Below are 26,938 nucleotides of genomic sequence, written 5' to 3'. Positions count from 1 at the left end.
ACGGTTCCTCTGCCTCTCCTCACCAGGCAAAAGCCCACACCTCAGGACAACCTTGGTAGCTCTCCACGGAACCCACTCCAGGTTACCAACATTTCCCTTGTCCTGGGGGGCAGCACAACCTGACGCCGTATGCTGGATGCGGTCTAACGAGTGCCGAGTGGAAGGGGATAATCGCTTCGCTTGACCTACTGGCTGTGCTCCCGTTAACACGGGGCACCCGGCTGCCTCGTGCTTGGCTTGCTGTCCCCCGCGACCCCCGGGGCCTTCTCAGCAGAGCTGCTCCCCAGCCAGGCTGGCCCCAGGTGCGCTGCTGCGAGGGGTTACTCCTGCCAGCAAACAAAGCCGGGAAGCCCTCACCCTTAAATAGCTGGTTTAAATGGTAAATTTGCTTAGTAATCAGCAGCAGATGAAATGGATGGAAATTGAAGCCAAGTCTTCTTAGTGTTAATACACCTTACTTAGTAGTACTAAGTCGCATCTTAGGGCCATATTCAGATGGCCTAAATTCCACACAAATCCTTCTGCCGCCTATTTCTTATTAGCTGGCTTTCAGGCAGCTACCCATCCAGCATCTTACGTAAATTCTCCGAATTGTCTCCAAAACCACCTAGATTTCTCCATTGACTGAGAAAAGGGGCTTCAGTGGAATTCAGGCCACTCGAACTTAGTCTTCGGGGTCTGGTGACGCTGCAGCATCAGACTGCGTCATTCCTCTGGTTTTGTCACTGTGGCAGTAAGCAGCAGCTTGTTTGTCAGGACAGGTTTTAGTTTAGTTACTCGTCCACTGGAAAATGTATTTTTAAAGAAAATGTAGATTTCTAAACAATTCAGGATCTGGTTCTTCCTGCTCCCTTCTGGATATTTATTCCATAGCTGGATCTCCTTGAACAAGGATGCTTTACCTACCATCCTCTCACATTTTGTCCTGAGCTATGTGTGGTGTTTTGTTCCAGATATCTTGATGATTAACTGATAAAAAAATTGGTCTTTAGTATGACTGTGGCTCAAACCATTCACTGGTCTACAGAAAGGCAGAATAAAAGCTCTACGCCAGTACTAAATATGGGCTTAGGGATCAATGGCTTAAATGCTCACCAGTTCAGCAAGAGCACGCTGTGCTTTCAGTCAAGGATGAAGACATTTCCTCTAGTTCTTCAAAGGCTATCACTTTTCTGATAAATATCATTCTGATTTTTTTTAGGTTTCAGGCTGTACCAGATCTCTTGATTTGAGAGGTTCTCTCTCGCAGGCATTACGGTTTTATAACAGTGTCATAAATTGAAAAGTTACGCCTATCAGCACACTCAGCCCAACACGCTCCACTCGGTGGGCTTGCGTAATCAGGATCCTCCAAGCGAGGGAGACGGAGCGGGGAAGGCAGGAACCACCCAGCAACACTTCCGAAAAGAGAATCCAGATTCAACACACCGCCAACCTGACACCTCGCTTCGGGACATCAACGATGCTTTTGTCAAAGCCCCAGAGACACAGGTACGCACAGCCCGCCCTGGCCCACAGCCGCAAGCTAGTTCTCTCAACATATATCGCAGTCCACCTACAGATACACGACTCTGAAATACACAGAAAAACCTTGAGGTTGAGGTTTATTATTTTCATGACTACTTTGAGCCGAATTGGATGCCTGGAGATGGCACAACTTTCAGAACCAAGTGACAGCTTATTGAGGATCAAACAGGCTATTTTAGGATAAATATGGTAGGTTCAATTTTTTACAAGGGATGCTGTTTCCATTAGTAAGAAGCCTGCTTTTCTGACCAGCCAACGGGGACTGGATCCACGCCACAAGCTGAGCATGTTACGTGTTTCAGAAGTCTTGACCACAGATATGAGCAGATCCATCAGATTCACTCAAGTTTGTCAGCCAGCCATATAGAGTGTGAAATTTAGACCTAACCCCTGCTTCTCGGGCCTAACAATAAAAAACATGCTGAAGAACCGCAAAGAAAATGTAAGCCTTTCAGTCACAATGTGCAGCTTCAACCATTCCTGAAGCACAAATTCTCAGGACAAGGAGGAATTACCAGGTTTAACAATGTCTTTTCCTTAATATTTCAAAGCACATAGGACAGGCAAATACAGCGACGTGCTCGCTTTCTCAGTGGTGCAGATGGGTACGAGTGCAAAGACTTACGACTGCATCCAGATGATTATCTTCCTCTTAGGGCATAATCAAGACCTGATAACACATTAACGCTTCTGACTTCTACTTTTTACCAAAAGAAAAGAAAAGTCATACACCGCAGTGAATTTGCACACAATGAGCAGTTACATCCATTCTGGGGAAAAACTATTTCCACAGCAGAAGGCTACAGACAAAAATCCCATTACATCCAATACAACTTTTGGGTTCATTTTGTGCTTTTTCTTTACATGCTTAGAATATAATAATTAAAAAACCCCTTGATATCAACTCAAATATTCCTTAAGACTTCTGCAATACTCTAAAACATTTTGAGTAAAAATGAGTGCCCTTACCCTTAACAGATGAAGTACTCAAAAACATTTATCATTGGTTTTGCTCTTTTTCACAAATTCTCTATTGATAATACCACTTGTTATATATAATAATATAAAAATTATGTATTGTTTGGGGGGAGTTATTTCTTCAAAGAATTAAAACCCCAAAAACCTATCCCAGCAGCGCTCACAAGCTACCTTACAACTGGTTTTATTCAAGTCACAGCGTTAATTTATCTGACGGTTCCCATTTGCTTACTTCATAAAGATCTTGTACGGGTCCCACAAACTGAACCTGGTGCTGTTTACGGGACTATCTTCTGACGCCTTCCCCTCTCCCGTACGCTTCGAGCGAAGGATGCTCCTCGGCCATCTTTCACGAGCGAGTACCTCGGGGACTGAGTACCTCAGCACTAAACCAACCATCAAACCCCTAGAAACTAGAACGAAACCGGTGAAATACGACCGGGAATTCCGATCCGTACCCCCTCCAGCTGCGCCGCCTTCACATGACGTGCACTTACGGACCGTGAGCTGCACATCGAGACCGAAGGCTGCGCGCAAACGCGCCGCCGGCACCGAGTCCCGGGAGCTGGGGTGTCCCCGGTACGCGGCTGGGCACGCCGCCCCCCACGCCGCCCCGGCGGGCCGTTACCTGCCGGGCGGGCCGAGCAGCCCTCTGCCCCCAGCCACGGCCGGCTCCGTGACTCACGGCGGAGCTTTCCCCACCTCCTCGAACGTAAGAGCCGAAACACAAAGAAAAGGAGGAGGGAAAGGCGCCTATCGTTGCCTGTTATCCCGCTAATTACCCCGTGCGCTCCGGCGCCCTGCGCGGGCGGTAATCACCTCGCAGCGGCAAGGGAGGCCGGCCGGCCGCCGCAGCGGGACCCGGCGGTGCGCGGCCGGGCCGCCCCCCACCGCCAGCCGGGCCGCGGGGGGCTCTCACCGCCCCCCCCCCCCGCCCCCCCGTCCCCACCCCGCCGGGCCGCTTCAGCACCACCGCGGCCCGGATGGCCGCCGCGCCCGCACTCGCACTCGCCCTCCGCGGAGGCGGCGGGAGGCCGCCCCGCCCCGGGGTTGCGGCTGCGGGAGGCCCGTTCCGGCGGCCCCGCACCACAGCGGGGGCCGGGCGCGCTCCCGGCGGCGCAGGGCCACGCAGCCACCCCCGCGCCGGCCTCCCGCACCCCGCACTCACCGGGCCCCGGCCCAGAGGACGCCCGCGGTCGGCGCCCGCACGCTGCGGGCCGCCTCCACCCGCCCCGGCGCGGCCGCTCCTGCCGCCGCGGCCCGAGTGCGCGTCCCCGGCCGCGCCGCGCCAGTGGCTGGGCTCAGCGGCGGCTCGGCAGCCCGCCGCCGCCGGGCGCGCTCATTCCGTGTGCGGCACGGCGCCTCCTGGTTGGCCGGAGCGCGGTGGCGCGCGGGGCCGGGCTCCCGCGGAATGGCGGGGCGGGCCGAGACGGACCGGGGTTACTACAGGTCACCCGCGGCGGTGGGCGGGGCGAGGGCGAGGGGGGGCGATCTTTGAGGAGGGGCGGGGCGAGACCGGGCCCGCCCCCCGTGACGGGCCGCGTCATCCGCGGCAGCCGGCCGCGGTTCGGCATCACTGCGCCTGCGCGGCCGCCGGCCCGGTCCCGGGTGAGGGGCCGTGTCCGCCGTGAGGCGGCTGTGGGGCACCGCCGTTACGCATTACCCGGTCTCCTCCTACCTCAACCTGCCTGTCTTTCGTCTCAATTAAAACGCTTGTTAATTACCTCGAGTCCGCCATTAATTTCGTTACTTTGACAGGAGCTCCCGTAGTGACGGGTGGCTGCCCGTCCCTGCCCCGGCCCCGAGAGCTCTCTGCCCCCGCCCGCCTCTCTGCTTGGGCCGGTGGCTGAAAATCCAGAGCTGCTGCAAGAACGTCAGGGCTTGGGGTGGCCGCGGAGATTTTCCCGAGTCTGAGGTTTTATCGAGGTGTCATTAGCGGCACTGCCCGCTCGTGACGTGCGTCTCTGCTGACAGCCCTGAACAAAGCCCGCTCGCTTCACATGGATGGCGTCACAGCCGGCGTCACGGGCAGCCCTGCGGTGGTGCCTCGTGCTGCTGGAGGCTCCAGCCGCCCAGCACTGGCTCATCCAGATCCTGCGCGTCCCCCCCCAGAGCTAACTGGTTCCGTAGAGCCGGCGTAACACCACACCGAAAGACAAAACCAACGAGCGCCCGCCGCAGACAGGCAAAGTAAAACCAAGAGGTGGGAAGACGGTTTCAAAGCCCAGAAGAAAGACCGAGTCACCGCGGGCTGTAGCTGTGTCTGCAGCCACCGTTGCCGAAGGGTTTGGTGTGTTGTGCCCCGTTCGGGCAGGTCCACGCTCCTCGCACGGCCCGCAGCCATCGGAACGCGCGGCATGAGGAGGGGCAGAGTGGGACCGAAATGCGGGGGGAAGCGGTCTGAACGCCGGGCCCCGAGCTACCTCGTACCATTTACACACTCCACAGCTGACCACCGTCCATCCCGTAGATGTACGTCCTCCCTCCCTCCCTCCCACGGATAATGACCGTAGCTGTAAGCAGCGCTTCATCCTCTGAAACGTCATCTGCAGAGGGGCAGGGAAGACACTGACTCTTGCTAAGAGCAAATTAACTTTCTAATCCAAAGACCAACGCAGTCAGGCACCTCGGTGACTGGAAACAGCACTTCCAAGCGTTTAGAACGGGAACCAAAGAGATGGCCAGGAAAGCATTATCCACGAGAGTCATCTGAGCTGTGGAGGTCATGAGCTACCCCAGCAAAAGTGATGCTAGCTGAAATACGGGTAGGAGTATGAGGAGGTTATATTTAACACAGTTTCACACCCGCTGGGAAAAGTGAGAAAGGATAAGCAGACCTGGAAGGAGAAGGAACTCATTTTTCAAAGATGGAAAATGTGGGCATTGCTGCAACAGGAAGGAATTCGGGAGGCTTTCTGCCAAAGGACGCGCTTGCATCGGTAGAGACAGAGTAAACAATAAATAGAACGTGAATACTAGAACAAGGACAGGAGTCCTAGATTTGTGCCATGCAATCTTTCACATTTCATTCAAGGCAAGGAAGGTTCAGGATAAAACTACAAAAGCGCTTTTACTTCAAGGCAGACGGGAGATAACGCACTGGACAGCGCTGAGCTCGTCCGCTCGGCATCGCGTCTCGTCTTGAACTCCCTGTTCTCTCGTGGGCTCCCGGGTAATCGCCAGCAACGGAGCAAAAGCCTCCCTTTGAGAAATGCATGGAATCCACAACTTGAAACTAAGTGTGACACCTACTAAACTGCTAGATCTGAACACTATCAAGTTTTATGAGCAGGAGATTCCAGAGAAACTTTAATTCCAAATACGGATTTGTTGTAAACTTTGTATTTCAGCCTCAGCTTTATTACAGGGTACATCAACGTGCATGTTTTACGTTTGCCTGAATTTTTGAGTTATTTGAAATCCAAAAGCTAACTCTGTAACTAGCTATATTTGTTCCAAACAGACCCAGCTGTTGGCTGTATCCCTCGTAGCATTCAGGGTAAATGAGGAGCGCGTGATGACGTACCACCCAGCAGGATGTTTTTGGAAAACGTGTAAGGCCTTTGGTGTGGGTGTCCCCCAGTTCTTACTGACTTTGTCTGGAGCGAGGTTACACTATGTTATCCAAACTAGTACTCCGTGCCTGTTGTGGAGGAGCTTGCAAGCGTGTTACAGACACAAAGCAGCTGAGGTACTTTGATCGCCTGGCAAACACCGTCTGAGCCCGCCGGGATCCTCCTGCGTGCTGGACCACGAGTCAGACGTGCATCACAGAGCGTTTGTTATGTCCCAAAAAGCTGTCTGGTGCATCCCATATCTTAAGATAATTTAGATAGGAGTAAGCCATTCAAATAAAAACAAAAATACTGAGAACTAACTAGTAAATCCTAACAGGTTTTGAAGCTTTCATTCTCTAGTGTTTAAACCAGTTGCTAAGGAGTTATGATTAAAAAGACTAAACTGTGTTCAATCCGTTAGTCTACAATGACATTTATTAAATTTCCCCCTGTACCGTGGGGTGCTGGCGGCGGCTGGAGACGGTAGCCCAGGCCGGATAGCCTGGTCCCTGGCAATCCCTGCGGCTCCTAATTCAGCTCACCATCAGAGGTGAAAGATTATCTGCAGCCCACGCTGATCAGCAACTTCAAATTTAGAGACACCTGAGGTTTAAAAATATGTATGTATATACACAAACAACAACATAATGATTTAAACAGATTTCCACATGTATTCAGTTTTTTCTTGAGCTTCTTTATGGATTCCTGACATTCACATATAGCATAGGCAAAGCTTTTCATGATATCAGGGATTTTAACACATCTTTTGGCTTAAATGTAGTTTTTTAATAGAGCAGGGCTTTGGAAGATACTGGTGTAATGTGCCATTTACACCGTGACACTTTTCTTGTACGAGTCTATGCTGAGTATCCCTTAAGGATACCAAAGAATTTGGGGATTAATAGTAGACACAATAGTCACCTATAAAATGATTGATAACCTGTGTTTATAACTGGAAATTTAAAGTGCACAAGACACGTACACTAACGACTGTGGGAGACGGTGACCTCTCGTATACGAGCTACGCACAATGATAGGAAATGACAAGTTAAAATAGTAGCTGATTTATATTTTAAATAAAAAGGTACAATAGCACAATTAAAGGCAGGAAAGAAGCTATTGTATCACCCTGGAGCGTTCAGGCAGGGAAGGAGTATCTGTGAAAACATTCACAGCTCCTACTAACCACATTCATGTATTCACAAATGCTTGTTTACTTTTTTTTTAATTTCCAGAAGGAAAAGCTCTTTAACTATTCTCACTTTCCCCTTTAAAAAGTTTCAGGCATCCAGTCAAGGGGAAGAAAAACACTGCCATATGTTTTGATCGGCAACAGAGAATGAATAGCAAGTAGTAAATAGCAGGGAAGCTTGCAAGTGATCTTACAAAAATACTGATTGGGAAGTACAGTCAACTGACTCATCAGGCAAGAGAACAGACAGCCAACATTATATTTGGCCAATTCTAACTAATATCCAGGGAGAATTAATAAAAACAAACCCACGAGCCACAGTGAAGGAGGAGAGGCTATGAATGGGTGAACACGTGGGGAAGGCTGGCGTTACGCTCTGACAGCCGGCTGCTGCCTGCTGATTCTGGGGAAAAACCCACAGTGTCGCAGATCCACCAGATGTGAGAGCTTTGGGCTAAACCCCCCCCGAGGAACACAAACAAAGTTAAGGACTTCAGGAAGGTACATATGGTTAAACTAAAATCAAATTGACTTCTTATGTGAAATCAGAGAGATAATTAAAGAAGGGCTTGGGTAGGACAAAGCTCGGGCTCTGGGTAGAATGTATTTCATTGTGGCCTTCCAACTTGTGAAAAATAAATGACTCTATAATTAGCAACTTTCTCCATGACTCATTAAATAATTGAACACTACAAATTAATACACTATTGCTCTATATTACGTGGATTTTAAATAAAAAGAAGATAAGGTTTCTGAGCAGTTCACTTAGAACTTATTTTGCTTTGGCCGCAACCAATAACCAGTTGAACAAATGGACTCATATCCCCGGACATTTTTAATTACACAATCAAACTGGCATTGTAATGTTCTATTTCTAAAGATATCCTGGTGGTGTGGCATTTTGATTGCCCTCTTTAAAATGCAGAGAGGGCTGAGCTAGGACTGAAGGGGCAGGGAGAGCCAGCTGGGATGCAGGATCTGGCAGCAGAAACAGCTTGTGTTCCTGAAGTGATCGTTCCCAGAACTGGTAATTTTGGAGTGTTGTTTTAAAAGATCAAAAAAACAATTCGAGAGCAAGCAGCATGAGGTTTCGATTCTAAATAGCCTCCATGTACATATCGGTACATTTGACTCATTTTTATCCGTGAAGCTTTTTGTTTCCAAATAAAGGAACAAATGAGTAAGTTGCCAAGATTAAATTGGAAAGCAGTGAACTCTAGCAACACGCTCCAAATGACTAATTATTTAGTAGAACATTTGGTAATATGGGCATGCCCGGAGCCACTTTTCACAGAGAGAGATTGATGACATTAATAATAAGGTGATCGAGGGTGTAGTGTAAAATTTGTCACCACTTGACACAGTTCAGCTTTGTTAATGCTTGAGTACTTCTTTAGATTCCTCACTGGTATTTTCTCATACCACAGATACGTTGCCAACCTACTGCGATAAATCAGAGTGCCATTCGGGTATTAATAGTATGATAACCCCCAAAAAATGACATTTCCGACTGGGGGAAAGCATGTAGATGGGTTAGGATCTGTAAAACAAGCTGCGAGGCACGCTCTGCAGCACTGCCGCACCCTGGAACCTCCACGCTGCGAGAAATTGCGTCGCCCACGGAAAATCAGAGGCAGGATTAAAAATAGAATTTATTTCTGCTCTTGAACTTTCTTGCTCAAAAGCTGCCTGTCATTTTCTAGGCCAACGAAACGTTACAGTGGAGCTGGCAGCGTCACAGGCAGCCAAGGGGAACCGAGAGCATCAGACAACAAACTGTGACTCGAGCCTGCAGAACAAGGGGGATCCCGATGGGCTCCGAAGACAGCCATGTCCTGAGCGACCGGTGTCTTACGATACAATTTAATCATCCAATAGACCATAAAACCACCCAAGCCCAGGTCCGAGCCCACGTCTGAGCCCTCCACGCCGCTTGCACGCCAGCGGCCGCCCCGGCCGGGATCCCTGGCACCTCGCTGCGTGCCCAGGCTTCGCCCCGTGGGCACGGGTGCTTTGGGCACGCTGCAGCCCCGTCCACCAACAGCCCGCCCGGCCTCGGGCACCGCACGGATTTACGATTGCTTCTTCATTAAAGCAGCACCCGCCACAGAGCCCTTTTGCTTGTTAGACTGCTACCGCAGTAAGACTCACCAGATTTGCCCGGGTTACCCTGCGTCCACTTGATATTTGAGAAGGAAGAAGGAAAAAAAGCCACTTCCCAGGACAGGCTTGCTTTCTTCTGCAATTCTGAATAAATAAACGTGGCAAAGAAGTACCGTTACGGACAGCCGGTAGTTATAAACCCTGTAACGCAACAGTGAGCGGCTAAACCAATCCAAGAGCGTAGCAGGTGAACGCTGCAAAGGCTGCTGATATTTTGCTTTTATTTAATGGGTCTTGTTTAGTCAACTACTGTGCAATGTTTTCATAACACAAAACCATTTTACAGTCCAAGACTTCAACCAGGAAACAAACGTGGCCAAGGGTTTCCGAAACAGAAGCTTAAATTTGGGCTTTTGTGCAAGTCAGATGTTTGGGGTTATTTGAGAAAATTGAGGTAAACTACCGAGTATTTGGCAGTTTGGGAAACACCACGACTTAATTAGGTGCCTGAATGTACCCACGACGTATTCTGGGGAAACGTCCCCCATCTACCTGTCTCCTCTGCAAACCGCGCTCATGGGGGAACTTCTCCCTCCCTCCCATCTGCAATACGCTTCTTTGTTTTGAGAGGGTCGAAGGCTGTTTAACAATTTCATGAAGTAAGCCACGACCAGCCCAGCATATTTGTATCCAGCGTTTAAATCTGAGAATCCTAACCAGCAGGAAAGGTTCCAAGCTGAGAGGCAGAAAGAGGGTGAACGAGTGCATTTCCCTTCTCTGGGATATGAGGTGGAGGTAACTAACCAAGATGCTTCAGAGCAGGCCAAATTTCAGACACAAAGGTGTGACTAAGTGTAACGGTACTGGATGAATTTACACTGAACTTGGTTATACTGGAAATTAATACAGAATTATAAAGGTAGGAGTGAAAGGATTGAGAGTCCTGCCTACGCGATGAAGGAAGCTGTGAAATCATTCAAGCAATGGATGCAAACAGCGCCGGGTCATCAGAAGATGAACCTCTAACCACAGAGAAGTTATTCCTGGAAAAAACCAAAGGCGATTTCTGTATGCAAACAGGCAGCTGCGCTGTCTAAGTTGTGATGTTTAAGAACCAAAAGTACAGTATGTATTTCAAAAAAGAAAGCTATTGCAGTAAGTCCCAGGTCTGATGTGCAAAAATTGTTGGTGACTCAGAGACACCACGGTGCCGTGGATCAATACACGCAGAGTCCGATCCTTCCAACTGCATTACGAACTCAGACATGAAATCGATTTTGAGTCTGGGGCCATCTGAATCCTAACACCTGCATCTGGTTTTATTGTGGCATAACAAACCGATCATTTTAATAGCCGTGAAATTTACTCCGCAGAAAAGTTCATTGAACACACCTGGATTTCCGTTGCAGTGAAGTACAGCGACGCTTCAGTAAAATTGCAAAACTTCAAAAGAACAGCTTCTTCCAGTGTGCGGAAGAAGTTGCGGGAGCAACTCCTTTCCCCCGGCCAGAGATGCGGAAAGGAAGCTGTCCCGCTGATTTCACTAAGCTGAAATGGTGAATCCTTCAAAAAGTTGGGCACAGAGCAGAGGGGCAGAGTTTTGCAGGCCACGCCGACCGCTGCCGAGCTCTGCACTGCTTGACGCCCGCGAGGCGACGGCCCGTTGGATTGAGCGTCGCTCGTCCATCGCGCTGCTGTAACGCGCTTCGGAGACGCTGCAGCTGCGCAGCATCGGAGCAGCAGACCCGAGACGTGACGGGGGAGAAGTAACTATTTCCTTCAAGCCTCATTTCATGACATTTGTACCCGTGTAACAACAGGGATTATCCAGGGGCTTTTGTGGCCGTGAGTTGTTCTTGGCAAAGCCGAGCAGGATGTCAGATCTGCTCAATTATACATTTACAGCGTTCCTCGCTGACGGCATCAGACAACCCATCCAACCTACTGCTTAAGGGAACCTTCGCTCTCCAAGTTGCTCCTCAGTTAACGGTAAGAGGAGGTTTATTTAAGTTTTGGCTGAGAGACTTACTCCTTTGCTTCACAGCAATTACTTCGTGATTGAAAATCTGGTGTCAGAAACAGCAGACAATGAAATGAAACTTCTCCAGCAGCTAGGTTTTATACGCTTAATAAAGTAATTATATTGCAAAAGTCAATAATTCAGTAACTGCAAAATTCAATACATTTCAAGGCTATCCCACTAAAATACTAGAGAAAGGGATCCAAAAAAAAAGAAAAATAAATACTACATCAAACACTAATATACTTACATAATGTTCCATTCTATACTATAAAAGCATGCTAGAAAAATTATTTAGAAAGCATATAGAACTGTGCACTCACAGTAACAAGTAAAATCAGAAAATATACAGAGAATAAAAAAGAAAATATGCAGAGAATAAAGGCAGGAGGATTCAAGAGAAAGGGGTCATTCAAGAATTCATAGCTGAAGGTGCACTAATGGAAGTATGATTTTATAACCCTCCTATGTCTTGGCATCATTCTGAAGTAAATCTAAGCAGGCATAAATACCTGAAGACAGCGTGGGCTCTTTGATGACTGAAGTGATACAACACTCTGAGTTCGGCTATGGGGTGGTCTGGGTCTGGGGAAAACGGGCCAGTGGTGTCTGGGAGCACACGGAGCGTTCGTCCTCACCTGGCACGGGAAAGGGCTAAGGATTAGAAGGATTAAGGCAGACATTTCGTGCGTGAGGAAGACCACAACTGCGCTCGCCTAACAGCGCGCACAGAGGACAGGCTGCACACCACGGGCTGCATCGCTGCAAAATGTTCGCTTCATCAGCTAATGGATCATAAGCGTGTTCTTCAAAACATGCGTTCTGTACCTCTTCGCTCTGACATTTCAGAGACGTGAGCATTTCTAAGAAATGAGAGTATATGCAAATGTGTATAAAAATTAGAAATAACAAATACTTTGTGTGTGCAGTGAATATTTTTAAGAGATTGTTTCTCTAAACCTTTCCCTTAGGAGACCAAAACTCAATCACATTCACAGGAGACCACCATCATCCAAAGAAGTCTTAAATCCTGAAAGGGTGGTCCAGCTTAAAAACACGAGCAGTATTTCCTCCTGAATACCGTATGCTGGACCTTTCTTGAGACAGCCCACGCCAAGAAGTTCTAACCCCACTCCAAATATCCATCGCCTTTGGCAAGAAGACAACGAACATGAATTTATCCTCTCAAACTAGAGGTGACTCACAAAATCGATTTGGGGCTGGTCCTTGCTAGCCAGTTCAGGTACCGAGCCAACGCGCCCGGTACTCCGTGCGGAGAAGGACCATGGCGTTGCTGTGCAGCCAGCTCTCAGCCGACACCACCATAGCACGGGTATGCACAGAGACCCCCTCTACACACACAAACGTGTGCGTTTAATACGTTAAGCTTTCACGCTTATGCCAGCTTGGGAAAAAAACTGAATGTACTTTAGCTAGTCATCACCTAGTTACTCACTGTAAAATGTTTTAATTGTATCTGCACTTTGTTTAGTGTCATTTGGGTTGTTTTTAAAGGCATTTTGTCTCGTTTCTCTAGTTGAGACAAGAGCCTGGAATTTTAAATCATAGCCATTAGCGCAGCTCACCAAGGGCACATTCTCACATAACCTGTTTTGCTCCTGGGAGACAGTTCTGAGAGCTCAATTGCAATATTCTTCCAGAATAAGATGTTAAGACAGGCAACAGCATTATTTTTGCTGTTTACCATGGGAGGGTTTGGCAATAATTGCCTCTTATGTAAACATAAGGATGTTTGCTGGAGGCCTAAATAAGTGTCCTGTTCATTTCTTGAAAATCTGCACGGATGTAAAACCTTGGACCCAATAAATACTAAGTCATTATATACTTAAAGTTTTATTTCATCTCTTACACTAAAGTAATATGAGCAATTAGTTTCGTAGTACGCTGATGTGTTAGAAATCTCTGCAAACTATAGGGCTGGATTAGTGTACGGTATTCTTAGGATAAATTAGAGCGCTATTTTTTTCCAAGATTGTACGGCTGTAATAGACAACCAGACTACTCTGGTGATTCTGTAATTAACAGTCATGTGAATGTAACAGTGAACAACAAATAGAGTTACTGGAATTGTGGAGTATCTAATCAATGTGTGAAATCTGGATGCCTTTAGGACATGATCGGAACTGTCACTAGGTGTCATTTGCTTTGTTCCTGCCGAGGCAAAGAAAGCAAACCATCGAGAACTAATATTTATTAAGAAAGTTAGTCTAAAAAGCTTTAAACCCTCCTTATTACCTCCTTATTTTTCTTGTGCAAAGGATACCAGATTTTGTAACAATATTAAGTTTCCTCTGACTATCTCAAAGAACAAAACTCCTGGAAAAAAAAGATGCTTAACCGATCCATCTTTATTTCTATCTTTAACAGTTTGCAACACCAATTCGTGAAGCCCTTTAAGCATTTTTATTACTCCATCCACTTCCTCCTGAGTACGCAGCATTGAAGGTAACGACAGCATAGTCATTGCACCATGAAAAGAGCAGTTATTTTTAAGCAAGAAAGAAATCCAGCTTGCAGTTTGATTTTTGAAGTTGATTAGTACTATTCTGCAAATAGACAAAGAATCACGCAGTGTGGAACAGACTATACCCCATCATACTTATTTAACAGTTTGATATTATATTTAGTAATTTCTTTTGCCTGGAGGAGTACTAAATAGCCAGGCTCTTCATTCTAAAGCACCAAACGATCTCCCAACCTGCTGAAAAGCACCGCTCCCACCGCTAGCGCTGCTAGCCCTCTCAGTCAGCCTCTGGGTTTCCCACATTTCGTTTACCAGAGTCAAGTACAAAAGAAAAACTAGCCTTCATCTAAACAAACCCCAGCAAATAACACATCAGTGCTTGTGTAAACAAAGCCTGAAATCTTGACAGGCTCTGAATCCAGAATGCAAAGGATGCAATCTTACCTTGGCTATTGAGATTTTTTACGTTTTCTGTGGTGCAAGTAAAAATTTAAAAAAAAAAAATATAATTAGGCTTTCAATGTGGCTTTCGAGACACTTATTGCCTACAGAATCCCGTTCTTGATTTAGGAAATATATATATATGCCATCATATCACGGGAATTGGCTAACACGAGTCCCGAAGAAGTCATGTTTGAAGTGCCAGCTGCGGAGCATCCCGGCTGTGCCCAGCTGGAAGTGCAGGCAGGAGAGCCACTGCTAGCACTTCAGGAAGGCCGTGTTACGTTTCAACAACAGCGCTTTTAAAAGAGCACAACAAAGCCGGTGCTGGGGAAGGAGAGGCCAACACACAGATAATCCTCTTGTTGAACTAAACTTTTGGGTCCCCTGAAAATTCTGATTTTTCCCTTCCTGCAAGCACTGTAGTCCCCACGTACAACTTTATCTGGAGCAGGCTGTTCCCAGGACATCAATCACGTGCTCCGACTCGGCTGCCATAACCCCCCTCTCCATCACCTTTGCCCTTCTTCTTCATCGCTTGTTGTGGTCCATGCTATACAGCCCTTGATCTTACAGCAGTTGCACTAGACTAGGATCAAAGTTTAGAGGCTGGCAAATTAGCGTAGGAGACTCCAGCCACAAGGAAAAGGCCTTTTCATACTTGAAAAACAACATGCATACTTCTGCTGCCGAGTAACTAAACACATAGTTATGGTTAGACACATGATGATGAGTAACAAGGATACAGATCACTGGCTCGAGCGCATGGAGATGTGTTCACGCCATCCGAAATGCTGACAGTGCCAGGATTTATCGCTTGCTTTTAGTGACACCTCCCCCTGTGTGCTTTTATTTTTCCATCATGAGCTAAAATTTCAAAATGTGACAGTGAGAGCTAGTTATGGATGTCCTGAACTGACAAACAAGTGGTTATCCACAGAAAGCCACCTACATTTTAAGAACGATGGCAAGTTTGTGTGTCTGTATCCCATCTCCTTGGCACTAATTGTGGTAACAGCCCCTCTCCGTGACAGGTTTAATGACCGCGTCTCGACGGCTGCATTCCCTGCCTCTTAGCTTGGCTAACTGGCGGCTGACCGCCTGTGACAGAAAAGACGGGACAATGGCCCTTCGATGTCATTCTCAGCGGTGATGCCGGGACCTGCAGCTGGTGCTGGCAGGAGGACACCTCTCACTGCCATCGGCGGAGCCACTGCTGCTCCCCAAAGCCAGTTATTTTAAGTCACATCTGAACAAGGCATTATCAGCTTCAGATCAGCCTTTCCCCGCTGCAGCGGGTTCAATTAGATGCAGCACTTGGTACCTAAAAAGCAAAATCACGCCCCTCTCGCTCCAGCGGGACCCGGTGGCTTCGGTGGCTGTCGGCTCCTCGGAACTGCAGAACTCGCAGCCTGGCCGTAGGTCTGCGGGTAAATACCCGGGAGGGCGACGTGCCCTGCGCGCCCCCGTCTGCGCAGCTGGATGCCAGCCACAGAGCCGCAGCAGCCTCATCTCAAGCGCTGCTCCGCGTGCTCATTACCCACGTCCCTGCCCGCAGGAGCGTGGGCGGCTCCGCGCCAGTTCTCCTGCCGCCTGCCCGGCACCACCTTGCTTTCTGGTGGTGGTTATTTGTGTTCTCTCTAGCTCATTCCCTGAGCAAAAATAAACAAACACCCCAACAAAAACTCCACGCTTCACAGCCTGCCCCGTGCGTGCTCATTTCCCTCCTCGCTGTCCGTACCCTGCGTTTGCAGCGGCTGTTTGCTGCTCCAGCCCTCGCGTAGGTAGTGGCAGCGTTCCTGCGCCAGCGGTTAGCATCGGGTACGCTGCTATCACCAAAGCAGAGGCTCAAAGCCCGTTGCAGACATGGTCTTAGAAACATCGAGAGGCTTGCAACGGGGAAAACAAAACCAAACCAAAATGCTCTTAACACATCTGTGGGTTTTTTTCTATGAAGCTATTTTATGGGCCTTTTTTTAATCCATCGCTAGGTCACCTATACAGTATTATTTACCATTAAATAAAAAGATTTGCGTACCAAACCAACCAGACATACTGTATTTGCTAACAACCAAATCCCAACATCTTTATGTTTGCCAGGCCCAGCTGAGGAACCCTCTTGCTGGGCTGAACGGCTGAGCACCAGACCAGGGCCCCCCGCAGACAGGTCCACTGTCGCTACGCAGGATGAGAGCAGCGTGGGTCAGTCCCCTGCCCCCACCAGCCACAGCATTTCCACTGACACCGGCCGGGGGAGGACTTCACTCTATATCCAAATACCTCTGGGGTTCAGGCGGGTGCGCATCAAGGGCTGACAGTCGTTTCTTGCTGACATCCATGATGCTGCTCCTCGGCTTCCTTGCGGCTTTACTGGCTCACGTCTCGGGCTGCGGCTCCATGGAGCATCTCCTCCGGCAAGCCGCCCTGCCCGGCTGCTGTGCCTCAGCCCAGGCTAACCCCCGCGGCTCCTCCCGCTCGCTCTGGGGCCGTCCGTCCGTCCGTCCGTCCGTCGTCTTGGCCGGATCTCAGCCGTGATTCACTGTAGGAAATACACAAAGTGGAGCTTCCCCCGGGGGAGAGGCGTGAGCAAGAGGTGAGCAGCGAGAATACCGGCAGCCTGCCGTCACAGCCTAAGACTGTCATTACCTTACGTCGCGTATAATTAAGGCTGTGATTTAGCAGCGCTGAATTAATTTGTTCAGTCCTCATTCACTTGCTGTTATTGGAGAGGAATGATCTGAAAGCAGCTGAAATCACGGCATTGGGTCACCACATCCGACTACATGCAGGCTTCGGCCGTGAAGTCAGGTTCCAGATTTGCACTCTTCAAATCTGAAAGGAGAATACTCCAGCCCAGACTTCTCTCTAGTTCTTTGTGCGTTTCCTTACTTGCCAAGATTTGTTTGAAATTGATGATGAATCAGGAAACTTTTGAAGAATTTGACCAGAACAGAAATGCAGATGAATTCTGTGTATACATACATTTTGAAAGATTTCACTTAATTTCATCAATAATGCTGTTCTAAGCACAATACTTTTGAGAATCCAGGTATGCACTTCATATAAAAAGGTGGAACAAGCCTAGGACTGATGGCGAGAGTGCTCTGATGGAACTAATGCACATTTAAAACATAAAATCCTTCCCTTCAGTATTAATTTGATCTGGGATATAGTAGAGGCATGGCAATCCTCAGATTGCTTTATACACCACTGAGTTACACTTCAAGTAACTTTACAAGAGAACTGTGAAAGCTCACGAAAAGAAAAGCCATCATTCAAAATTTCTAAGAACTATTAGGAAATTAGCTACAGAAAGTTCTGTCAGTTTATTGCATACATGCACACACGTGTATACACATACCTGTACGTTGAACTGCTTATTTACTCATTAAATAACTTTTTAGACCTCCCAACCATGGTAGGTCCTTTGCTGCAAGCCCCTAACTAAAGCCCTTGTCAAACACTAGGACATTCTGTTCTACCTCTCCTTATCTAAAATGTTTATAGGTTATTCAGATAGGAGACCTAGCTAACCGTGCTGTAGAGAAATCACGTTATACCTAAGCTCAGCCTGCTCTTTTAACAATACCGCTTATTTCAATAGCTGAGAAGTTACAATGCATTGCCAGTGAGCATGCAACAGAAAGTTATCTTCCTCTTGAAAATTTACTTGAAAGTTATCCCAAGCAATAATGAAAAACCACAGCAGCATCGGCCTTACATCAAACGTCAGTCCTGGCGCATTAAAAATGCACCTCTGTACCCTTCGTCATCGGAGACAAGATTAAGCGATGCAGAGGGTCAGCTGGTGGGTTTTTAGTAAGTTCTGGTGACCATGTTACAAGTCTGGCCGGCGGCCAAGAGCGCATCTTCCACTTGCCATCGAGGCGAGGGCTTAGAGCAGAGGAGGAATCGAATGCCCGTCTCTGCGGTCGGGGCCGAAGAGGGAAGCAGCCAGCAGGTGCCCACGGTGCAGCCCAGGAACCGGCGCTGGCGACGGCCGTACGTTACGCTCCAAGTCATTTTCATATTTAGGGTTTTTTTTTTTAATGCAAGCAATTACAACTACAGCTGTCCATCTGCGCTCCCTGATGCCAGCTGGTTTTGCCTCCTCACAGATGAAGCAAAGCCAGTCAGTCTCTGCAGCCCCCCGAGACCACTGCTGCCCGTCGATGTCAGCGCCGGGTCCGGCCCCGTTCTCTCTCACCCGTGGACTGCGAGCGCAGGGGACTCCGGTGGGACCCCGCCACGGCAAGGGCAATCTAAAGCACAGACGTTGCATCCATATCGGAAGCTGTCACGAGGGTCCAGCGATACAAAACTTCACTGGAAGCAGAATCAGATTGCTTTTGATGCAACTGTGCAAAAAGTGCAGGGGATGTGATGAGCAATTTCACACGGAAAGACTCAATTTCACACTCTTCTCTGTCTTGTCCAGCCCTGACTATCTTGCACTGTGAAATCCCACACAGCGAACATTGCAATATAGTCAAGCGATACTAGAAAACTATCCTTCCGATGCTGAAAAGGATACGTCATATACAACGTTAGCAAAATGGATAGTAATGCCATATAAATATGAAGCATGTCAGCATTAATATCCAGCTGCCACTGTGAAGGACTGTATATAAATAGTGTAATAAACATTTTCAAGACTGGGGATTTCCATGCAGAGACCCAAGTCAGGAACCTTTTCCCCAAAGGTTCAGAGTGCCAGGCTATCGTCATCCAAAATCAGGTGAAGAGATTCTTGTAAAAACAAGACACGGGGTTTAAGATTCCAGTTCGTAATACAATTAGGTGAACTTCAAAGTAATTTTATGTTGTTACATTCATACTTTTGGCTTTGTTCTTTCAAGTGTGGATCATTTTCTTACACACTTTGTTTTTTACTAGTGGTTTCACTATAAATCATGTATCCATTTCATTTTCCCATCTCTTATAGAAAAGATCAATTATGGAGCGTATACCAGCTTTTAAAACACAAATTATTTTCTAAAGGAGGAATCTAGGAACTGTCTCTTCTGTGAAGGTAAACTTCAATGCTAAAAAAAAAAAAAAAAAAAAAAAAGACCCAAGTTGGTGATAATATCACTTACTAGTTTTACCTCCACCGGCGGCATGTCCAGACTGAGATAAGGATCGGAGCTTTTCACACCCACCAGTGGTTTTCTTCAGAGGGAGATGAGCTTCTCAAGATGCTCTCGGTAGGGCTACTCACCCTGCAGCGAGGGGCAGGCTTTCAGCACTGGATTTGGAGAGACAAGGAAATTTAGCATCCACCGGGATCAGGCCACTAAAATACCTTAGTCTCATCCGGTTTTCACACCAGCCTGCGTACAGACTGGCGGTCAGCAGTGGGGGGCCCGGGTGCTGCAGGGGAACAAGGACAGCAGCGTGTGACACGGCCGTGCCCGCAGGCGTCGGTACCCGGCCACACGATCAGCGGTTTGCAGCCGCGGAAGCCTCTGGCAAGCAGTGACGGTGCTGCGGCCAAAGCGGTAAACCGAGGCACAGAGGGTGAGGGCCCAGCCCGAATCCCAAGGCAATCAATTAACGAACTCTGATTTGTTTATTCCAGAACGGTCAGCCCTTTGTGAATCCACCCCCTGTTTGCTGACCTGACTTCTGGAGCACGTTCAGATTAGTGGTCAGCCCCATGTTTACCTGGTTAAAAGGACCGAGAAGCCAGCAGAAGGTCTGTTTTTCCATCTGAATTTGGTTTTAAACACGAGGGAAGCTTGTTGCACTGCCAGTACGTACCCATGCAATCCTCTTGAGCTGATTATCCCCGAGTAACTTCTCCCAAGGTTACTACGAGTTCCCTGAGTAACCTCTCCCAAGGTTACTACGAGTTTTTGAGGCTGAATTAGGACTCCCCGAAGTGCTGCATTCCCGTAGGGTGCGTGGCATAGCGCTGAAGTGCATCATACCTAAGGTTTCTCTTTACTTCAACAATACGCATTTTCTCAACGGTTCCTGAGCCATCTGGAGTCGTGTGGGACTATGTGGATGACGAGAAAACTTCAAGTGCTTTGTTCTGAAGCTTCCAGTCTCCGAAGACAACGCTTCCTGAAAGGCAAAAAGGCCTTGAGAACACATTCCTGCGAGGCTTGCAGGAGGACCCCGAGTCTGAAAGCCAAACAAACAAGAAGCCCACATGGTCTGCATGGCGGACCGCATCAGCCCTTTGGCCTGGAGCCCTGAAACCTCCAGCCGACTGGTGACTCCTCACTTTCACCTCACGTAAAACCGAAACCAGCTTCACAGATAAGACCCAGGATAACACGCTGTCTGCTGGGGGAGCGAAACCTTCTCAAGTTCTCCTGCTGACTTCAAGACCTTTCCCCTGGCACCGTATGTTTTCAAAGAAAGAGAAAATGCTACAGTCAAATGCAGTTCAGCCTTCCCTGCTGTTCGACTGGTTCAAAGCAGAGCTGAACTGGCCACGTCAGATATATTTACGAGTTGCGTACAGCAGTGAAAAGAGGCCCTGCTTCGGACTGATTGCTGTAGTGCTTCTCGGGATGGATGCCTTACAGGCTACAAGATGCTCGGTCACTGAGCAAAACCCAGAACCTGAGGATAGCAGCTGGGGAAATTATTGACGCGTCTACACCAGCATTTTATTTCGGCGTAGGGATGTGCATTTGAATGGAGTCCCCCATACACAACAGTAAGAATTAGTTAAAGTGATGATTTGTGATGAGTAAACGCTATAAAACTGACGGAGTAAATTCCCAGGCACAGCTTCACTTCTCAGCTGGGAATGACACTTAGCACAGGAGTAGAGATGGTGCTATTTCTTCCTTAGTAGTTCGGGTTCGGTGAGAGCTGTGGACACCAGTGCCCATACGCCTTTTCCACGCACCTGTAAGATACTCCGCACACCTCGACTCCTCAAAAATGACAACAATTATTTGGGCTTGGCTGTGTGCCTTTTCTTTCTCCCTCTCACCGTTGTTTGCAGCTGAAATTTCAGCTTCGTTTTCTTCTCCGCAGCTTCCCGCCGTGCTCTCCCCACCTTGCAGAGGCTCTGCACCCCAATATACAGGACACGCTGCAGTTCAAAGGCCAAAAGTTGCTAAAGCGCTTACGCAAGTTAATTACTGTGCCTGTTTAATCCCACGTAATGCAGATTAGCGCTGTCAGCTACTGTTCGGAGAGCAGCTGATGGAACAGGCTGGCCCGGCAGCAGGGAAACCGCTCTCTCCGGGAGCGGCAGTCGCTTAAAGGGAGGAGATGCTGATCAGCGCCGGGAACAGAAACCTCTCGTGCTCTTCCCCGGTTGCTGTCAGGATGTAGGAAGCGGGGACAAAAGCTAGATGTGACAAACAGGCGGGTTTAAAGAAGGCAGCGCACCCCTCGTTTCAAGAGAAAATTGTCAGCTTTGACCTCTTGCCTCACTTCTGCACGTTCAGATGAAAAACTTGGAAGTTTCAGAGAACAGCCCCACAAAAGACATCCTTACTTCAAGACACGAGCCAGAATGAAGTCAAGCCTCTAGCCACTATTTTCATATCGAACTAAAAATCCCAGTACATGTTTCTATCAAAACGAATACCGACAGGTCAAAGCAAGCCGTCCAGTTTGAACCGCCAGTCATCCCTGTGGGCAGAAGGTGGAAAGGTGAAGGGCTTCCCAAGACCTTCAGCTTCTCACAACTTCAGTCCCATCTAATCGGATTAACTTACAGTCATGAGTCAGGTAAAATGCCCTTTGGCATCAACGTGCGTTTACATCGGGCCTGCTTATTCCCCAAAAGAGTGCAAATACGATGTGTTCAGATGGGTAACTCCAGAAATTCATGGCATGTAGTATTTCAGGATTTCCAACAATGCTTTTCCTGTTCTGGAGGGGTAAATAATACCACGTATCTTGATCTGTAAGTGGTAGCCAGGACTACAGCGTTTCATACGACACCACTGGTAACCGAGCTATGGTAATAACGCCCATTTCCTCCACCCATGCGTTATATGACAGTTAAGCAAATATTTTCCACCTCAGTAGATTTCATGGTCAAATCACAGACTTTTCTCTCTCTGGTTCACAGCTGACAAAATTTTGTTTGATGGAGATAATAATGACAGAATATGTGACAAGGCTGTCTACTGCTGGCTGACAGTCAAGGCACAGGATACTAAACTTCCATGTTTTTAAAAGCCTTTCTTATTCCACATGACTTGTGGACGCAGTAAAATTGAATCATTATTTTAAAAAAAAGAATTAAATATAAATCACATCAAATTTTTTTTGCATTAGAAATCTAAGTCTTTTGTATTCTGAAAAAATGAGATTTTGCAACCAAAAGAGACATGAGATTAAAAGATGAAGAAGTGTCTAGAAACTTTTAACCTCACAGAGCACACTTTGGCTGTAGCCCCAATGCCTGAGGATGGACAAAAGCTGCTCTTAAACCTGCAGCCCTCTACCTCAAGCTGAATCTGCCAGCTGGGACCCGCCATGCGTGGCATCGCAGCGATGCTCTCCCGGGACGATGCTCGCAGGTGAACGCGCACGAGTCTTGGTGGCAGCCAGAGAGGTTCCTGCCCACACCTGCCTCCTCCTCGCGGCTCTGCCAGTTGCTGCCAGCCTGAGTTTCAGTGATGGCTTGAGAGAAGATGCCAGGCTGAGATGTGGACATGCATCTTGTCCTACCAGCTCTGCTAAGGGAGTGCTGACGTCCATCGGGAAATTGGGGCAGGCAGCAGAGGGGTGATGTCCCAGCCACCACGGCAAGACCTGCTCAGGTACCAGACACCCCCACTTCTCTCTGCTCATCCCAAGGACAGTGTGAATCCAAAGAAAGAAGGAGTTACCTCTGACTTCGCAGGAAGGGAAAGATGGCCAACATATGGGTCAGTCATTGGCCAAGCCACTCACTTCACGCAGCGCTGGAACAGAAAGTCGCAAACGAGGGAGGCAAAAGCATCCCACAGAGGCGATGTGGTAAGTACAGGGCAGCACAGTGGGGCTCGAGAGAGGGGCTGAAAAATAAACCCTGCTATAACATAAACAAATTTCCAATTTGAGAATATTATGTATTTTTTCACCAGGTCTTTTTTTCTTTTTGCTGAAGATCCAAAAGCGATGATATATTTCAAATAGCTTCCAGAGCAGCAACAGTTGTTTTCCCTCTTTTTTTTTTTGTTTTTTTGCCTTCCTTTCTCCTCCCAGCCTCAGGTATAAAAATGTCAAGCTGCAAACTTATATAGAGAGAAATTTTTCGGGCAAAACACTGAACCAGAAGGAAAAAAGATGGAAGAAGATGAGACAGTAGCAGGGAATGAATGCATTCGAGCAGCAGCACCTTCCTCAGCACAGGCACACGAACATGCACAGTGCCAAGCATTTAACTCTACAGCACGAGCATCAGCCCCATAGCTGCCCCAGGCAGGAGCAGCAAGACAAACCCGCCTCCTGCACCGCTCCCTCTCATCCCACCTGCCTGGGCTTCCCGCTCGCGCAGGGAGGAGAAGGAGTCACTCCGCAGTCACGCACCGCAGACCGCATGCGTGCGGCATGGCAGGGACCCCGCCTGGGCACTGCTTCGTCCTGCTGTAGCAGCCTGAGCGAGTACATGCCTAAATCGTGGTACCCAGGGACAGAAAGGCAGGAGTAGCCCAGCCTCTCCCGTCCCTTGGTACTGAGGACTGGTCCTTGGCGGTTCTCAGCACCCCAGAATACTTATTTGTGACTTCAGTGACCAGGTTAACAACAAAATTCAGTACCATTTTGAAAATTTGTTCATTGATGTTGGAAAACCCACGAGGCTGGGCTCTTCAGAAAAGCCTGACTTCCAGGCCTTAATTTTCACAGATTCTGCGGAGTCACACTTTACATTGGTTTCACTGGGGAGTTTTTTTTGCAGTGAGCGCTTCTGAAAAACCTGCCTCGTACCTCTCTCTCAAAAAACAGGCCGGCCACCGCCAGCCGCGGGCTCGGTAGGGCAGGACCGGGAGCCTCCCGCCGTGGTCCCAGCGCTGCGCTCCTGCCCCAGCACCCACCTCTGAGCAGGCTTCTGAGCAGCTGAAAGGGGATGTGCATCCACAATTAACTGCCCGAAAGATGCTGCAAGGTTCATACGTCATACCCGTGGCTTTGATGCGCGCTGCAAGCGGTCAGAGGCATGGCCGTGCAGACGTCAAGCTTTCCCATGGCGCAGCCGGCCAAGAGAGCCGTGACGCCGGGATTGCAGGCTCCTGCCTGTAACGTGCCGCCTGCGGAAGGGGCTGCCGTTGCCCGCACACCCTCCGCGGAGGGGGCACACGGGCGCGGGCGCGGACCCGGACACGCACACGGACACGCACGCGGACGCGGACGCGCAGCCAGGGCCCGGCCCCGGCGCGGAGCGGAACGGCGGCGCCACCTGGCGGCCCGGCCGGGCAACGTCCGCGGATCCCCCGCGCGCTCCCGCGGAGCCGCGGGCAGCAGCGAGTGCCCGCCCAGGGCGGGGGCATTGCTTACCGAAACGTATGCGTCAGCACCGCAGGCGCGTGCTTCCGTGACGCGGTGGCAGGGTAAGGCTCGGCAGGCGCCAGCCTCCTCTGCGGCACCCGCCGGCTCCCCCCGCGGGGCCGAGCGCCTTCCTCACCTGAATCGTGGTTCTCCCGAGCCGAACCGAGGTCACGCGTGAGTAACTAGCAGCGGGACGCGATGCTCCGCGCAAGCGAAGGGGCACGGTTCAGCCCGGCCTGCCTCTCACCTTCTGCCCGCACTGCAGCGGTACAGAGTGCACAGGCTGCCCTGTCTTAACCGGGCTCTTTCTTTACGTGGGCCTCTGCCGGGCAGGAGTAATTTGGGAAAAATCAGGAGAAAATGCTTGCTTTAAGTAGAAAAAATAGGGTTTACTTTGTACATGTGCAGCAAACACATCTAGAGAAACAGGACAAATTTTAGCAACAAATAAAACACCTAGGCTGTGTTTTAACGTGGACTCTTACTGCAGAGCATTTTAAAGCGCATGTATGTCAACGTTGTTATGGCTAAGAATTAGTCCTAAGCAATCTCCCCAGGAAAACACTGTAATCCGTGTCGTTACAGGACAGTCTCTGCTCTACAAATAGAAAGAACGCCAGTTTTCCAGTCAACAAATCTATTCTTTCCATTTAAATATTGCTTGCTGACTGCAGAAGGAAAAGGTTAGACCACTGTTGATCCGTGTCAGCCAAGAAAAGCTCACAGCCAACGTGCTGAGCTCTTTCCCGGTCTGTTTATTAAATTTCATCATAGCCATTCAAAAAGCAACGGGCCTCCGTTCACGTCAGTAGGAAATACAACTGAAAATCAGTTGCACAAGCAGAGGCTGTTACTTGGCTAACAGTTGTAATTGTTACTGCTGGCCAAGACGGCAAAGAACCCAGGTTAGACGACAGCCAAAGTAAGCGTACAAAGGCGACACGGACTCCTTCATCCCAGCGCGCGTTAAGGGAACCTCTTCCTCTTTGCACTGCAGAAGGCTGTTCCCAAGCTTGCGCTATTTGTGAAACTACTGCTGGCGTACGGAAGGCACCCAAGAGAGGAGATGGTTCCTCACCTTCTTTTAGCTAGAGTTTTAGATGGACATATTTCTCCAGCATATGACTACATTAAGTAAACAAATTTCCTCCTTTTTCTCTTCTCCCCTTCCTTTTCTACAGCCTGTTGAACTGAGACGAGACGAGGGACTGCTGGGGTCTGCAATACAGGCAGCGCTCCAGCAGCTCAGCCGACGTGAAATGGAAATCAACCTTAAGAAACAGCAGCTGAAAAACCAGCTAGATCCTTCGGGCCACCCCATTCCCTTCAGAGTCAACTGCTTGGGTACGGAGGTAACACCACTTACCTATCGCAAGCAGTCCCCATCAGGATTAGCGTTGCTGCAGCCCTTCAAGAAGCGTGAAGATTCAGTTGCTCTCCATTCCTCATTTTTCTCTATTTCTTGCTTTACAGGTATAACTTGCTACTTTTTGGTATTTCAGCAAAAACAGGATGTGATGTCAATCCATTGATAAACCATGACACATCTCCCATTTACACACACGTGGGTATAATGGGACTACTTCAAAGCAATCCAAGGCCACTGCACTTTTAAATCCATTTTTCCCCTTTATAGTATACTGAGACGCAATGTGGGATCGTTCCGTGAAGAAAGTATTAAAAGAGTAACAACACACCATTTGCCTTTCCCAGGCTTGGGAATTCATACCTGTCAGTGCGGCTGTTAGTATAAACGTTGCCGTACTTGTAAAGCCCCTAAAATACATCACTGTTTTAAGGTGGCTGGTTTTCCTCTTCCCAACAGACAAACGCAATACTTTTTACTCCAAGTAGCTATTTAGCTCCCCAGTTCCTAGAGTTAAGCAGAGCCTCTGCAGGGTTTGTTCTTATTTCTACGCTACAGATACTAAGACTTGGACTCCTTAATGCAAGTTTCATTTAAATTTAAGCCTAAGTTTGAATTTTAAGTTGAACTCCAAAAGCTACTATTTCACCAGTTCCTGTGTCCCCTTCACACCGTGTTCCTGCTTGTGAGCTGCTGCAGCCCAGCCCTTCCCTGCCGTGGACAGGGACCACTTCTTCCCCAGACCCTCTGGGACTGCCAGCAGCAACCTGGCTTCAGGTGAGCCCTCAGGAGACTGCAGCGAGCAGTCCAT

The 26,938-nt window shown here is 48.6% G+C and overlaps 1 protein-coding gene and 1 long non-coding RNA gene across 7 annotated transcripts in view; both read right to left on the bottom strand.

Annotated features, from left to right (window-relative positions):
* ACSL3 (acyl-CoA synthetase long chain family member 3) overlaps positions 1-3,838 on the bottom strand; it is a 51,822-nt gene extending 47,984 nt beyond the window's left edge. The window contains exon 1 of one of the 2 annotated variants that reach the window (XM_075761002.1): positions 3,674-3,838. The gene's annotated coding sequence lies outside the window, so the exon portion shown is untranslated. The remainder of the gene's footprint in view (positions 1-3,673) is intronic. The other variant, XM_075761000.1, reaches the window with a different exon arrangement.
* Positions 3,839-9,968: 6,130 nt separating this feature from the next.
* Positions 9,969-24,551, bottom strand: LOC142602909 (uncharacterized). Of its 5 annotated transcripts, XR_012836738.1 has the most exons (4): positions 24,035-24,551; positions 19,403-19,551; positions 11,890-18,565; positions 9,969-11,423 (listed from the first exon to the last, which is right to left on the bottom strand). It is a non-coding gene; the product is annotated as an uncharacterized LOC142602909 (long non-coding RNA). The 5 variants fall into 5 exon arrangements; XR_012836737.1 differs by having other exon boundaries at positions 9,969-18,661; XR_012836736.1 differs by having other exon boundaries at positions 9,969-18,565.
* Between the last annotated feature and the right edge of the window lie 2,387 nt (positions 24,552-26,938).

The sequence above is a fragment of the Balearica regulorum genome, chromosome 9, assembly GCF_011004875.1.
Source record: "Balearica regulorum gibbericeps isolate bBalReg1 chromosome 9, bBalReg1.pri, whole genome shotgun sequence".
Classification (NCBI taxonomy): domain Eukaryota; kingdom Metazoa; phylum Chordata; class Aves; order Gruiformes; family Gruidae; genus Balearica; species Balearica regulorum.
This window is presented reverse-complemented; position numbering and strand designations above follow the sequence as displayed.